At 38.2% G+C, this 13,903-nt stretch overlaps 1 protein-coding gene across 4 annotated transcripts in view; it reads left to right on the top strand.

The window, feature by feature from the left end:
- Positions 1-326: 326 nt before the first annotated feature.
- Cul2 (cullin 2) overlaps positions 327-13,903 on the top strand; it is a 97,423-nt gene continuing 83,846 nt past the window's right edge. The window contains exon 1 of one of the 4 annotated variants that reach the window (XM_046448379.2): positions 327-462. The gene's annotated coding sequence lies outside the window, so the exon portion shown is untranslated. Of the gene's footprint in view, positions 463-991; positions 1,179-1,253; positions 1,427-1,550; positions 1,709-13,903 lie in introns of those variants that run through there. The other 3 variants (XM_046448376.2, XM_046448375.2, XM_046448378.2) reach the window with 3 other exon arrangements.

Here is a 13,903-nt window from a genome sequence, read left to right as displayed (position 1 = left end):
ATAAAATCAAGGTGATACAATGGAAACAACTGAATTTAGTATATCATAACTTTTTATTGCATTGAAGAGTACAGACTTCAATAGTAAGAGGAGGAAAATAGGTGGGGTTTATCAGGTCAGGAGGCAGGATTTTCTTATTTTTTGCGGTACTGGGGATTGAACCCAGGATTCCTCGCACATGCTAGGTGAGCCCTGACATACACTCCCAGCCGTTTTTATTTTAATATTGAGACAGAGTCTACCCCACTGTGCCCAAGCTGGCCTCGAACTTGTGGACCTCCTGTCTCCGGCTTCCGCGTCGCTAAGATTACACACATGCGCCACCGCACCCGGAGCGACAAGATTTTAAATGGGATTTGAAGGATTGGCACAGTTTGGAAGAAAGGGTGGGAAGGGAAATATTTGCTCAAAATGTACAACAAAGAGCAAACCTTGACTACTGACATCTCGGCGATATGAAAGGTAATTAAGGAACAAAGTGTTCCCTTGTGGTTCTGTGTGTATGACGAGGTGATGGGCAACGCTACGTGTTTGTCAACATTACCCTTTAAGGGGGTGGAGTTGCGGGTTGGTGAAGGTGCGGAGTTCGCGATCGCAGCAGCGAGGGAAAGTTTCGTTAATGAAAATACACTTATGTCTCAGACTTTGTCTATAGATTAAAAACCCACTTAAAAAAAGTTTGCCAGTGGGAAAAGTAGTTTAATCAATATATTTCGGAGACGTGGGGAAAGAGGTTTTGGAATATTCGCAATGATCTGAAACTCTTCGAGGTGGAATACTTATGTTGAAAACACCATTTAACAAATAGTTATTAGAAGTCCCAAAACTTGTCGTGTGTTGTGTCTCTAGAGCTCAGAACTGTGATTGCTTCACTAGTGAGCACCTCGAGGAAGCACTTTGCATATTGATTTCCGTGGCCTTCGCAATTGCATAAAATTGGGCTCCCCGCGCTTGCCGTAACGCGGACTCTACCATTGCTTTCTGAGGGGGTATTTGGAAGCAGCGGAAGAAGGCGATCAGAGGGTGTGTGTTGGGCAAAGCCGGTTGCTCAGGAGGACGTTTGATTTACAGATCTAGTGATCGGCCTGTCCTTCTCCCTCTTCCCCTTCCCTACTGTCCCTGTCCCGCCCCGGACCGACGGCGGCATTGGGCTTTGAGGTATTTCCTCGCGGAGGCAGGTGAGTGTCGGCGCGCGGGCTCCCCGGGCTTTGCTCCCCACCCCCCTCGTCTCCAGGGCGGGTGGCGGAGGCCGGCCGGGGAGGCGGCCTCGGCGCACAGTAATGGCAGCGCTGTGAGCAGGGAACGCGAGCTGACAGCCGCCACCACCGCCGCCGCCCACCTTCCTCGCTGGGGGCTTCGTCCTTCACTCCTTCGGGTTGCCTCCCCTCCCCTTGCCCCCTGCCCCCTTGTCCTGCTTCTGCAGAAGGTAACCCCTCTGAGGGTTGGGGAGCAGGGCTGCAGGCGCCTGGAAACTTCCCTTCCCGGCTAATGGGTGGAGGGGATGGGGCGGAGGAAAGGAGTTGGGGGCGACGTCGGGAGAGGGATGGATGAAAAGGGGAGGTCAAGAAAGATGGTGTCCTGAAAGTGACCTCGGCTCCTCAGAGTACTGACCCCTAAGCCCGGCCACCCCTTGGACTGGATCCCGGGCCTCGCCGACCCGGTCTTGGCCGCCCCTCCCTTGGTTCCATTTTCCTCCAAAGGAGGGAAGGTGAGAGAGTGCGTGTACTCCTGCTTATTTACGTGCCCACACGGATACAGAAGTCTCTGTGTTGAGGTCGGGGGTGGCATCAATCTCATACATCCTTACCGGGAGTATTTTCACTTTTGTTTTCGCAGACAGTGAAGATTGATAGCTTTGGGGAGGAGTATTCTACGTGCATGCTAGACCTCCTGTCTCAACACTTAGGGTCTGGTGAAATAAGATCCTCAGACTGTCTTTCAGCACTTGGTTACACACTAGGGAGTCTGGACCATTCCCTACCATTATGTGCATGCAGATAAAAGCTCTAAATTGCACACTGTTATTATTATTAAGTTCTCTCCCATGAACTGCTATGACCAGTTGAATGGCAATGCCCTGGAAGTTTAAATTTGAAGATAGTAGGATGTAAACTATTAACATTCTCTTTAAACTCTTTGACTTTGAATATGAAAAATCTTGGAATAAGACCTGTCACAAACTTACATTCATACCGAAGTATGAGAAATAATCGTTTTGTTCTGTTTCCTACACTTTAAAATCTCACATACTTTTGCAAGACCTGACAACTGAACTAATTAGTGATAATTTGCCTCTTTTGCCCTTATGCAGTATTTGGAAGACCCTTCCAAAAGGATCACAGATGAAATAATTATACATAGTGTTTTTTTTTTTTTTTTTTTTTTTAAGAATTTAATCTTTATTTTATTTATTTGTTTTCATGTGGTGCTGAGAATCAACCCAGTGCCTCAAAGTGCTAGGCAGGTGCTCTACCATAAGCTACAACCCCAGCCCCATACATAGCGTTCTGAGATCTGTTTTTTCAGATGCTGTTTGAGTTGGGGGAACATTTTTATAGTATGCATTACCTTTTGAATATTAGATGTTCAAAAGCATCTGACATACTCTTACTTTGTCCTCCATCCTCTCTGGAGATTTTCAGTGTTTTATAGATAGGAAGATAGTTTGTTCATGTCTTTCCCTTTCCTGTCATTAAATTAAATGTTGTAGACCTTCTTTAGTTTTGGCATATTTATTAAGCACCTGGTCTGCATGCCAAGAAATATCACAGGCATTAGGGATACAGAATTGCAGCTTCAGTGCTAGTTGGAGAGGGAGAGACAATAGGTAACAAATAATTCCAGAGAATAAGTGCTGTGATGGAATAAAATAAGGAGTTGTGATTGGGAGAAGATTATTTCAGATACTGTGGTCAGGAAATACCTTTCTGTGGTGACTTTTGATCCGATGTTTGAAAAATGAGAAGACTCTAGCCTTTGTAAGTTCTGAAGGAGGAGTGTTCCTGTCAGAGGGTTCAATGAATGGAAGATCTCTGAGGTGGTATCACACTTGAGTCTAGCAAACTGAAAAGCAGCTCAATGTAGATAGATGCTGGTGAGAGAAGTTTACATCATAGCTAGAGGCTAAGTCTTATGGGGTCTTATTTTCAAAACAGTTTGACTTTTACGCTTAAAGTACATTGAAAAACCTTTTTTTTTTTTTTTAAATAAAGAACTGGGAGTATATGGTCTGAATTAAAATCTGACTGTAGATTGGAGAAGAAAATCCAGGGCACCTGTAGGAAGACAAGTGGCCATGGAGCATTGAGACAAGTGACCAGGTTTGGAAATATGTTTTGGGGTGAAAAAATATTTATTGAACTTGTTATAGATTGGGTATGTGTGTAGTTAGTTGGAATGGGGTGTCTGCTGGGTTTCTGGCTTCAGCTGCAGGATGGCGATGCCATGTACTAGATGGAGAAGAGGTGAGGGAAACTGGTTATGTGGAAATGGAATTGGATTAGACATATTTGAGTTGGATCCAGTTCTTCAGGTGGAGGTCAGAAGTAGGCAATTGGGTATACAAGTTGAATTTAGTGGAAAGGTTAAGGATTCCATCATTTTTTTTTTTTTTTTTTTTTGGCAGATGTTTTTTAAGCACCAGCTATGGACCATGTAATATGGAGAAAGTATTGAAAAATTAGGCAAAAATCTCTGCCTTCATAGAACTTAAATTCTAGTGGGGAAAGATGAAGATGAGGAGTCATCATTATTTATCTGTTGGTATACTATACTGTATGGTTTGGTTAAAAATTGTATTATAATTCAAAATTTAAAATGTTCAGTTAGGTATAGAATTAAAAATCTCCTTCCACTTTCTTGTATCCATCATCCAATTTTCTTTGGATCCAAACAATGTTAGCTGTTCCTTACATTTCTTCCAAAGGATTATTTTGTACACCTGTAAGCAAGTGTGTATATATTCTTTCCATTTTGTAAAAATGTTAGTATACTTTACCTGCTTTGTATTTTTTAGAGTATTAAATAGTGCTTAAAACTTATAAAAGAAGTTGCCTATATACTAGCACCTTAGAAGACTGAGGCAGAAGGATAGCAGATTTGAGGCCAGCCAAGGAAATTTAGTGAGAACCTGTCTCAAAAGAAACAAAAGGGCTGGAGATGTGGCTCAATGGTAGAACTACCCCCATACCCCCAAAACATTATGAAACAAGTGAGAACACCCAAAGAGAAAACATAAGAGAAGAAAACCATAGGGTCCTCTAACATTTTCTGATTTGGCTCTCTGCCCTTTCTGAGTTTTTGATTATTTAAAGAGCTTTTCTTTATGTGTGACTGTACCAAAATTTGTATTGTTCTACATCATCTGCCATTTCTCTGTATATGCTGGAAAAATGTGATTAAAAGCAGTGTTTTCATTTATATTCTATAAGTAAATTAATGACAGGATCAGCTCTTGAATCCTAATATTTTGAAGACTTAGGACTAACTAATGTTAAATCTTGGAAAAGCAAACAAATTTGGAATGTTATGAGATTTATAATGTTATTTTTTTGGGGGGAGGGAGGTACCAGGGATTGATCTCAGGGGCACTAGACCACTGAGCCACATCCCCAGCCCTATTTTTGTATTTTATTTAAAGAGAGAGTCTACAATGAGTTTTTTTTTTAATATTTATTTTTCATTTTTCGGTGGACACAGCATCTTTATTTATTATTTTTATGTGGTGCTGAGGATCGAACCCAGCGCCCTGGGCATGCCAGGCGAGCGTGCTACCTACCGCTTGAGCCACATCCCCAGCCCTACACTGAGTTGTTTAGCGCCTTGCTTTTTGCTGACGCTGGCTTAACTTTGATCCTCCTGTTTCAGATCCCAAGCTGCTAGGATTACAGGTGTGCGCCACTGCGCCTGGTTATATTTATAATAAGTTATTGATATTTGACATGTATGACTGACTTCTCTCTTGGTAGTCAGTTAATCAGAATATCTGCTCAAAGTGTCTGCTTGGGTTTGAGTCTTTTTTTTTTTTTTTTTTTTTGGAACTGAGGATTGAACCCATGGGTGTTTACCCACTGAGCCATATCCCCATCACTTTGTAATTTTTGAGACAGGGTCTAGCTGAGTTGCTTAAGGCCTTGCTAAGTTGCTAAGGCTGGCCTCTAACTTGCAATCCTCCTGCTTCAGCCTCCTGAGTGGCTGGATTACAGACCCATTCCAACATGACTGGCTGGGTTTGAATCTTTTTTTTTTTTTTTAAGAGAGAGAGAGAGAGAGAGAGGAGAGAGAGAGAGAGAGAAATTTTAATATTAATTTTTTAGTTTTTGGCGGACACAACATCTTTGTTTGTATGTGGTGCTGAGGATCGAACTCGGGCCGCACGCGTGCCAGGCGAGCGCCCTACCGCTTGAGCCACATCCCCAGCCCTGGGTTTGAATCTTAACAGTATGTTACATTGCAAACGTTATCATAATTCTTGTGTTATTACCTTAAGAATTTGTAGATTCATCTATGTCACTACTTTGTATTTAGCTTTTAATTAGGAAAGTCTTATTGGAGATATTAGAATACTATAGTTCGTTTGAAAAGTTTTGAAACAAGGAGTAGTGCAGAGGTTATGATTTTAGATCTCCAACTTTGTTGGTGCATGTTGAACTCTGTTGATTGAATCATTTGGAAGAGGAGATGTGGAATGTTTTTCAATTTTGTTTTAAGCTTTTTGATGAATGAAGCCAGATTCATTGTGCTTTCTACTGAATTTGTAGTGCTTTCTATATTGGTTGATATTTTGACTTTCAATCAGTTTTCTCCACCAGAAAGTTTCTATGTAAAGTGACTTACCTTTTTTTTTTTTTTTTTTTGAAAAAATAATTTTTGGGTACTGGGGATTGAACCCAGGGGTGTTTAACCACTGAGCCACATTCTCAACCCTTTTTTATTTTTTATTTGGAGACAGGTCTTGCTAAGTTGGTTAGTGCCTTGCTAAGTAGCTGAGGTTGGCCTTGAACTTGGGATCCTCTTGCCTTAGCCTTCCAAGTTGATTCCAAGGCCTGTACCAAGATACTCACTGAGATTGTTCTTTTTCTTTTTTCCACATTTTAAATCTTTACATTATAGTTGTACGTATCAATGGGATTTGTTATTTGTTCATCTACAAAATATAACAATAGAATTTGGCCTGCACTTTCCCCCTCCTTCCTGCCTCCTATCCCTTGGCCCCTTTCTTCTACTGATCTCCCTTGGATTTTTAGAAGATCTAGCCCTACTTTGTTTTCCTTTTTCCTCTCTAGCTTCCACATATGAGAGAAAGCATATGAACCTTAACTTTGTGAGTTTTGAGTTATTATGCATGTTGCTTTATGACTGAATAACTCCTTTGTGTGTCATGTGTGTATGTGTGTGTGTGTGTGTGTATCTTTATTCATCTGTTGATGGACACCTAGCCTGGTTCCATAGTTTGTCTATTGTGAATTGTGCTGCTGTAAACATGGATATGCATGTATAACTGTAGTAAGATGACTTTTAATTTTTCAGGATAAATACTGGGAAGTGGTATAGCTGGGTCATATGATAGTTCCATGCCTAATTTTTTGAGGAGCCTCCATACTGATTTCCATAGTAGTTGTACTAATTTACTATCTCACCAACAATGTAAAAATGTTCCTTTTTCTCCACATCTTCTCCAGCATTTATTATTATTTATATTCTTGTGACTGCTATTCTGACTAGTGAGAGATGAAATCTCAGTGTAGTTTTGATTTGCATTGCTAATGAACTTGAACATTTTTTCATGTATTTGTTGTCCATTTAGAGAAGTTTGTTTTATTCCTTTGTCCATTTATTAGTTGGGTTATTTGATTTTTTTTTTTGGTGTAAAGTTTTTTTTTTCTTTTAGCTCTTTATATATTCTATATATCGATTCTCTGTCAGAAGAGTAGCTAGTAGAGATTTTCTCCTACTTTATAGGTTCTCTCTTCACATTCCTAATTGTTTCCTTTGCTGTGCAGAAGCTTTTTAATTTGATGCTGTTCCATTTATTAACTCTTGTCATTATTTCTTGAACTTTAGGTGTCTGAGGTTGTTCTTAATATAAGAAGTTATTTCAGTTTGATTTTTGTTATTGTTACCTCTCTTTATTGTTTTACTAGGAAATTTAAGTCAGCAGAGAAATATAATCTCTGTTAAAAAATACGTAGTAGTAATTTTTGAAGCATTAGACATCAATGACAGCTTATAAGACGGGTGGGTTGTAGCTCAGTAGTAGAATGCTTGCCTAGCACATGTGAGGTATTGGGTTTGATCCTTAGCACCACAGAAAAATAAATATGTAAAATAAAGATATTGTATCCCTCTACAACTGAAAATATTTTAAAAAAAAGATCTTATGAAGTATATGTAGTGAATTAAGCTTACTTAAACTTTAAGTGTATGATGTTAATGTCCTCTTTGAAGATTTGAGTTATCCAAAGGATTTTTCTTTTATATGTTAACATTATATATTATTTTACTTTTTCTATTTAGTCATTGAATTACAATCTAATTGTGTATCATCAATTAGTTTATTATTTTTGTTTCTCTTATCAGCTTCTTGTACCTGTTGAGGTCTAGAATATAATAATAAATATTTTAAAATATTCAGTAAGTTAAGTCTTATTTTCAGGGAATGAAATGTTGGATTTACCCTATGTAAATATAATGTGTTTGTTATCTTTGAATTTAGTTGAAGAAGAAAAAGTACAGGACACTTAAATGATTTTTTAAAAATTTGAAATAAATTTTAGGCTTAGAGAAAAGTTGTAAAAATAGAAATCTCAGGTATACCTTCACCTGGCATTTCCTATTATCAACAACTTTTATACAGTACAAAGATCAACCAAGAAATCAAATTGGTGTAATGCTGGTAACTAAACTATAGACTTTCTTTGAATTTCACCCGATTTTCCACTGATGTCCTTGTTCCCTTTTGATATTCAGGTTCAGAAATTGCATTTAATTGTTGTATCTTGTTTATCATTTCTGATCTGTGATGGGCTTTTCCTCCTCTTTCTTAAACTTCATGTTTATGGTAAATGCCTTGAATTATTTTGTAGAATTTCTTGCTATTTGGATTTGTCTGACTGATATTTTCTCTTTAGATAGAGAACAATTTTGGAAAAAAGTACTGCTGGAAGGATATTGAGCCCTATTAGTGCAGGATGTCAGTCTAGCTTTTTTAAGATGAGGTTCACTCTTGTTTGGTTAAGGTAATGTCATTTTTATTTTTTATTTTTTTAAACATTTTTGTTTATTTATTTTATTTATTTATTTATTTTTTTCAGTTTTCAGCGAACACAACATCTTTGTATGTGGTGCTGAGAATCGAACCCGGGCCGCACGCATGCCAGGCAAGCGCGCTACCGATTGAGCCACATCCCCAGCCCCTATTTTTTATTTTTTGAGATGCAGTCTTACTGTGTTGTTTAGTGTGGCCTCACAGTGGGCTCAAGTGTTACTCTTGCTTTAGCCTCTTCAGTATATGGGACTATAGGTACTTGCCACTGTGCCCAGCTTCTGCCTCATTTCACCATTTATAAAGTTACAATTTTTCTCCTTATAATTAATAGATACTTTGGGTGAGATTTTTTGAAACTGCAGTTATCTTTTTCTCAGACTTGTGTCCACTGATTTCAGTGGTCTTTGGTTGATATTACTTGCAGTGATTAAACTCCAAGTGATGTTTGCCTAATTTTGCTTTTCTCATTGCCTTCTATGTTTATTAGTTGGAGTTTATCTATAAGGAAGAACTGTCCTGCTGAAAGTGATGTCATGCACCTATAGACCCAACTACTTGGAGGCTGGGACAGGAGGATCTCTTGAGCCCAGGAGTTCAAGGCCAGACTGGGCTAGGTAGTGAGACCCTGTCTTTAAAAAAAAAAAAAAAAAGGAAGAGCTGTCCCTTTTCTCCATTTATTTATTTAGTAATTTTTTAATCAGCTTTGAATTACAGACATTTGTTTTATTCTGTGGTTTATGATCTAATACTATCATTATTTTGTTGCAGAAATTGTTTCGGGTTTGGCTTTTAGGTTAGCTGTTTGTCCTTTTCTTTTTTGTGTAGTACTAGGTATTTAATCAAGGGTGCTCTATCACTGAATTACACCACAGCCTTTTTTTTTTTTTAGAGAGAGAGAGAGAGAGAGAAATTTTTTTTTTTTTTAATATTTATTTTTCAGTTTTCGGCAGACACAACATCTTTGTTTGTATGTGGTGCTGAGGATCAAACCCGGGCTGCACGCATGCCAGGCGAGCGCGCTACCGCTTGAGCCACATCCCGAGCCCCACACCACAGCCTTTTAAAATTTTTTGTTTTGAGACAGGATCTTACTGAGTTGCTGGGACTATTCTCAAACTTGTTATCCTCTTGCCTTAGCCTCCCAAGCTGCTGGAATTCTAGGTTTGTGCCCCTGTGCCTGGTGCTGTTTGTCCTTTCAGTGTGTCCCCATTCTCTTTTCCTTGGGAAAACATTTTTTTTTTTTTTTTTTTTGGTATGAAAGATTTAACCAGGGGTGCTTTACCACTGAGCTATATCCTTAGTCCTTTTTATTTTTTATTTTGAGATTGTCTTGCTGAGTGACTGAAGGTCTGGTTAAATTTCTAAGGCTGGCCTCCAATTTACAATCCTCCTTCCTCAGCTTCCCAAGTTGCTGGGATTTCAGGCATGCACCACCACATGCAGCTAGCAAACCACTTATTTTTGGGCATCATAAGATATTTTAAGTTCAACTTGTGTTTTTTTTCTGCCCCAGTTTTGGAATTTCTCACTTTTCCAAGGTGTTCTGTTTTTTTTTCTTTTTGGCACAGTACTGAGGATGGATCCCAAGTGTTCTTTACCACTGAGATTCATCCACAGTACTGAGGATTGAACCCAGGCCCATCTAAAGTCCTTTTTCTTTTTAGTTTCAAGATAGTCTTGCCAAGTTGTTAAGAGTCTAATTGACTGAAGCTGGCTTTGAACTTGAAATCCTTCCACCTCAGCCTGGCTTCCTGATTCTTTAATTGGAAAATATTGTTTAGAGAGCAAGGTCTATATTTTGTGTGCTTATTGCTACTGGATATTGTTGCTCAAGGCCCTTCTAGTGGACAGAGTTAGAAATATATCTGTATTAATCTATGCATACACAAACATCTGTGTTTATTTCTATATCTTTTTCTGTGTGTACAGGCATACATTAGAAACCATGAATTCAAATTGGCATGGTGGCACATTCGTGTAGTCCCAACTACATGGATGGCTGAGTCAGAAGAATCACAAGTATTGGAGACTAGTGTAGGAAACTTTCTCAAAATAAAATAAAAACGGTCTTGAGAGATAGATAGTTTAGTGGTAGAGCACTTGCCCAGCATATGTGAGGCCTTGGGTTCAATCCCCAGTACAACAATAAATAAATGAATGGGTGAATATATAAATAAGCAGATAAAATAACAAGGGTTAGGGATATAGCTCAGTGCTTACCTAGTATGTAGAAGGCCCTGAGTTTAATCTCCAGTACCACAAAACAAAACCCATGAGTTCATCCTGATACCTTTGATTCCAGTCCAATACCACAGGATTTATGCTGGCTTCCCCCTTCATTTGTAGCTGCTTTTCTTTCTTTTTTTTTTTTTTTAAGAATGTTTTTAGTTGTAGATGAACATAATACCTTTATTTTATTTACTTATTTTTTTATGTGTTGCTGAGGATCTAACTGAGTGCTTCACACATTGCAAGCGCTCTATCACTGAGCTACAACCCCAGCCCTAGCTGCTATTTTTTTTTTGACAGTGGGAATAGAAAATTGTTTTCTGATTATCACAGTAATGATGTAAGTAGCAGAAAGTTACCAAAATAATGAGTAACATGATGCAACAAAAAAGGTTCCCAATTAGTCCTGAGCCTTAAAAAATTTTAAGTTCTCTCTCAAAACATTTCTTTTTGATTTGGTAGAGGACTATTTGAACTAAAAGTAATGACATTTTGTCTTCATAGTTCTAAGTATTATTTTGATTAGTAAGAATTCATTTACCCAGGTATGGTGTTACATGCCTGTAATCCCAGCGGCTTGGGAGGCAAGACAGGAGAATCTTGAGATCAAAGCCAGCTTTAGCAATGGCGGGGTGCTAAGCAACTCAGTGAGACCCTGTCTATAAATAAAATACAAAAATAGGGCTGTGGATGTGGCCCAGTGGTCGAGTGCTTCTGACTTCAATCCATGGTACAACAAAACAAAACAAAAAAACCAGATCCATTTAAAAATTTTTTTTTAATATTTATTTTTTAGTTATAGGTGGACACAATCTTTATTTTATTTTTAATGTGGTGCTGAGGATCAAGCCTGGTGCCTCTGCATGGTAGGCGAGTGCTCTACCTCTGAGCCACAACCCCAGCCCCATTTAAAAATTTTTAGAGAGCACTTTGCGCTGAGATTCAGACACCTTTTCAGGCATCAGCATTTTTATACATATGATCTAGATTTTAAGCACGCACAATAAGGGCAGTCTTTTTAATTTTGGTAAAATACACATAACATAAAATGTATTTTTTAAGTTGTTGATAGACCTTTATTTTATTTGTTTATATGCGGTGCTGAGAATTGACCCCAGTGCCTCACACATGCCAGGCAAGTGCACTACCACTGAGCCCCAGCCCCAGCCCCAGCCCCAAATTATGGTTTTAACCATCTTTAATTGTATAGCTCAGTGATATTAATTACATTCCCAGTGTTATCCTGACCATCACCACTATTTCAAAGCTAATTTGTAACCATTAGCTTTCTATTTCCTCTCCCCTCACTATCTAGTAACCTCTAATCTACTGTCGTCATCCACAGAGGGTATTGAACCCAGATATACCTGAATCCTTCTTAATTTTTTTTTTTTTTCTATTTGAGAAAGAGTCTTACTAAGTTGCTGAGCCTGGCCTTGAACTTACGATCCTCCTGCTCCAGCCACCCAAGTAACTGGGATTATATATGGCACTCTGCTCATGTGTCTTTATGAATTTGTCTATTCTAAGTACCTTGTATAAATACTTTCACAAATAATTTGTTCTTTTGTGTCTGGTTTTATTTGACTTAGTGTCTTCAAGTTTCATCCATGTTAGAACATGTATCAAAATTTATTCTTTTATGGCTGAATAATATTCTGTTGTATGTATATACAACATTTTGCTTATCCATTCACCTGTTGATGGGCACTTGGGTTGTTTTCACCATTTAGTTATTGCAAGCAGTACTGATGTGAGCATTGGTGCATGCATAGCCATTCCCTGCTTTCAGTTCCTTTGAGTATGTACTTAAGAGTGCAGTTACTGGGTCTTATGGTGGTTCCGTGTTTAGCCCTTTGAGAAAACCTTGAACTCTTTTCCAAAGTGGATATACTATTTTACATTCCCACCAACAATACATAAGCCTTCTGATTCTTTTATTTATTTTCATACTAGGGGTTGTACCATTTTTTGAGACAGGGTCTCACTAAGTTGCCTCGGTTGGCTTCCAACTTAAATTCCTCTTGCTTTAGGTTCCCAAGTTACTGGGATTGGGTTCCAGTTTCTCTATGTGCTGCAAAACATTTGTTGACTGGAGAACATTTGTTTTCTGTTAGTTTTTAAAAAAATAATAAATATGTAAGTTGTAGATGGACATAATATCTTTATTCCATTTATTTATTTTTATGTGGTGCTAAGGACTAAAACCAGTGCCTCACACGTGCCAGGCAAGTGTTCTACCACTGAGCCACAACCTCAGCCCTCTGTTAGTTTTATTTATTTTGTTGTGTTGGGAATTGAACCCAGGGCCTTCTGCATGCTAGGCAATTCCTCTATCACTGATCTAAATCCCTAGACCTGATTTATTTATTTTAAATAATCACTGTCTTACTGGGTGTGAAGTGGTATCTTGTTATGGTTTAAAAATATTTTTTTAGATGTTGATGAACCTTTATTTCATTCATTTATTTAGATGCAGTGCTCAGAATCAAACTCAGTGCCTCACACATTCTAGGCAAGCACTCTAGCACTGAGCAACAACTTCAGCCTCTCCAGCCTCTCATTATGGTTTTGATTTGCATTTCACTGATGATATGGACTGTTGAACATCTTCTTACTTCTTTTTGGTTATTTGTGTATTTTATTTGGAGAAATGTGTTTTCCATCTATTTTTTAATTGAGTTGAGTGTTTTTGTTGTGGATGATTTGTAGGAGTTCTTTCTATATGGATTCTGGATATTAATCTGTTCTAAGATACATTTTGTTAATTTTTTTTTGTCATTCTGTGGGTTTACATTTTATTCTCTTGATAGTGTGATAGTTTTTTTGTTTGTTTGTTTGTTTTTAAAGGCAGAGTCTCACTATATTGTCTAGGCTGGCCTTGTCTGGGTTTAAAGGAACCTCCTGTTTAAGCCTCCTGAGTAGCTGAGATTTTAGATGTACACTACTGAGCCCAACTTGGTAGCATCCTTTGATGCATGAAAGTTCTTTAGTTTTTTTTTTTTTTTTTGGTACTGAGGATTGAACCCAGGGGTGCTCTCAACCACTGAGCCACATCCCCAACCCTTTTTTATATTTTATTTAGAGACAGGGTCTCACTGAGTTGCTAAGTGCCTGTCTAAATTGCTGAGGCTGGGTTTGAACTCTTAATCCTCCTGCCTTTGCCTCACGAGCTGCTAGGATTACAGAAGTACACCACCATACAGGACATTCTGACGAAGACCAATTTATCTATTTAATTTTCTTTTTTTGCCTAGGCTTTTGTTGTTAAGAATCATTGCTAGATGATTTTCCTTTGTTTCCTTCTGAGAGTTAAAGTTTTAACTCTTAGGTTTATGTATTTGATTCATTTTAAGTTAATATTTACATATAGTGTAAGTTAAGACAGGATAGTATATTTTGCATGGA

The sequence above is a fragment of the Marmota monax genome, unplaced genomic scaffold, assembly GCF_021218885.2.
Source record: "Marmota monax isolate L192 unplaced genomic scaffold, Marmota_monax_Labrador192_F-V1.1 WCK01_AAM20220418_F8-fsc00066, whole genome shotgun sequence".
NCBI classification, from domain to species: Eukaryota; Metazoa; Chordata; class Mammalia; order Rodentia; family Sciuridae; genus Marmota; species Marmota monax.
Note: the sequence above shows the minus strand (reverse complement) of the source record. Positions and strands in the feature narration are given on the sequence as shown.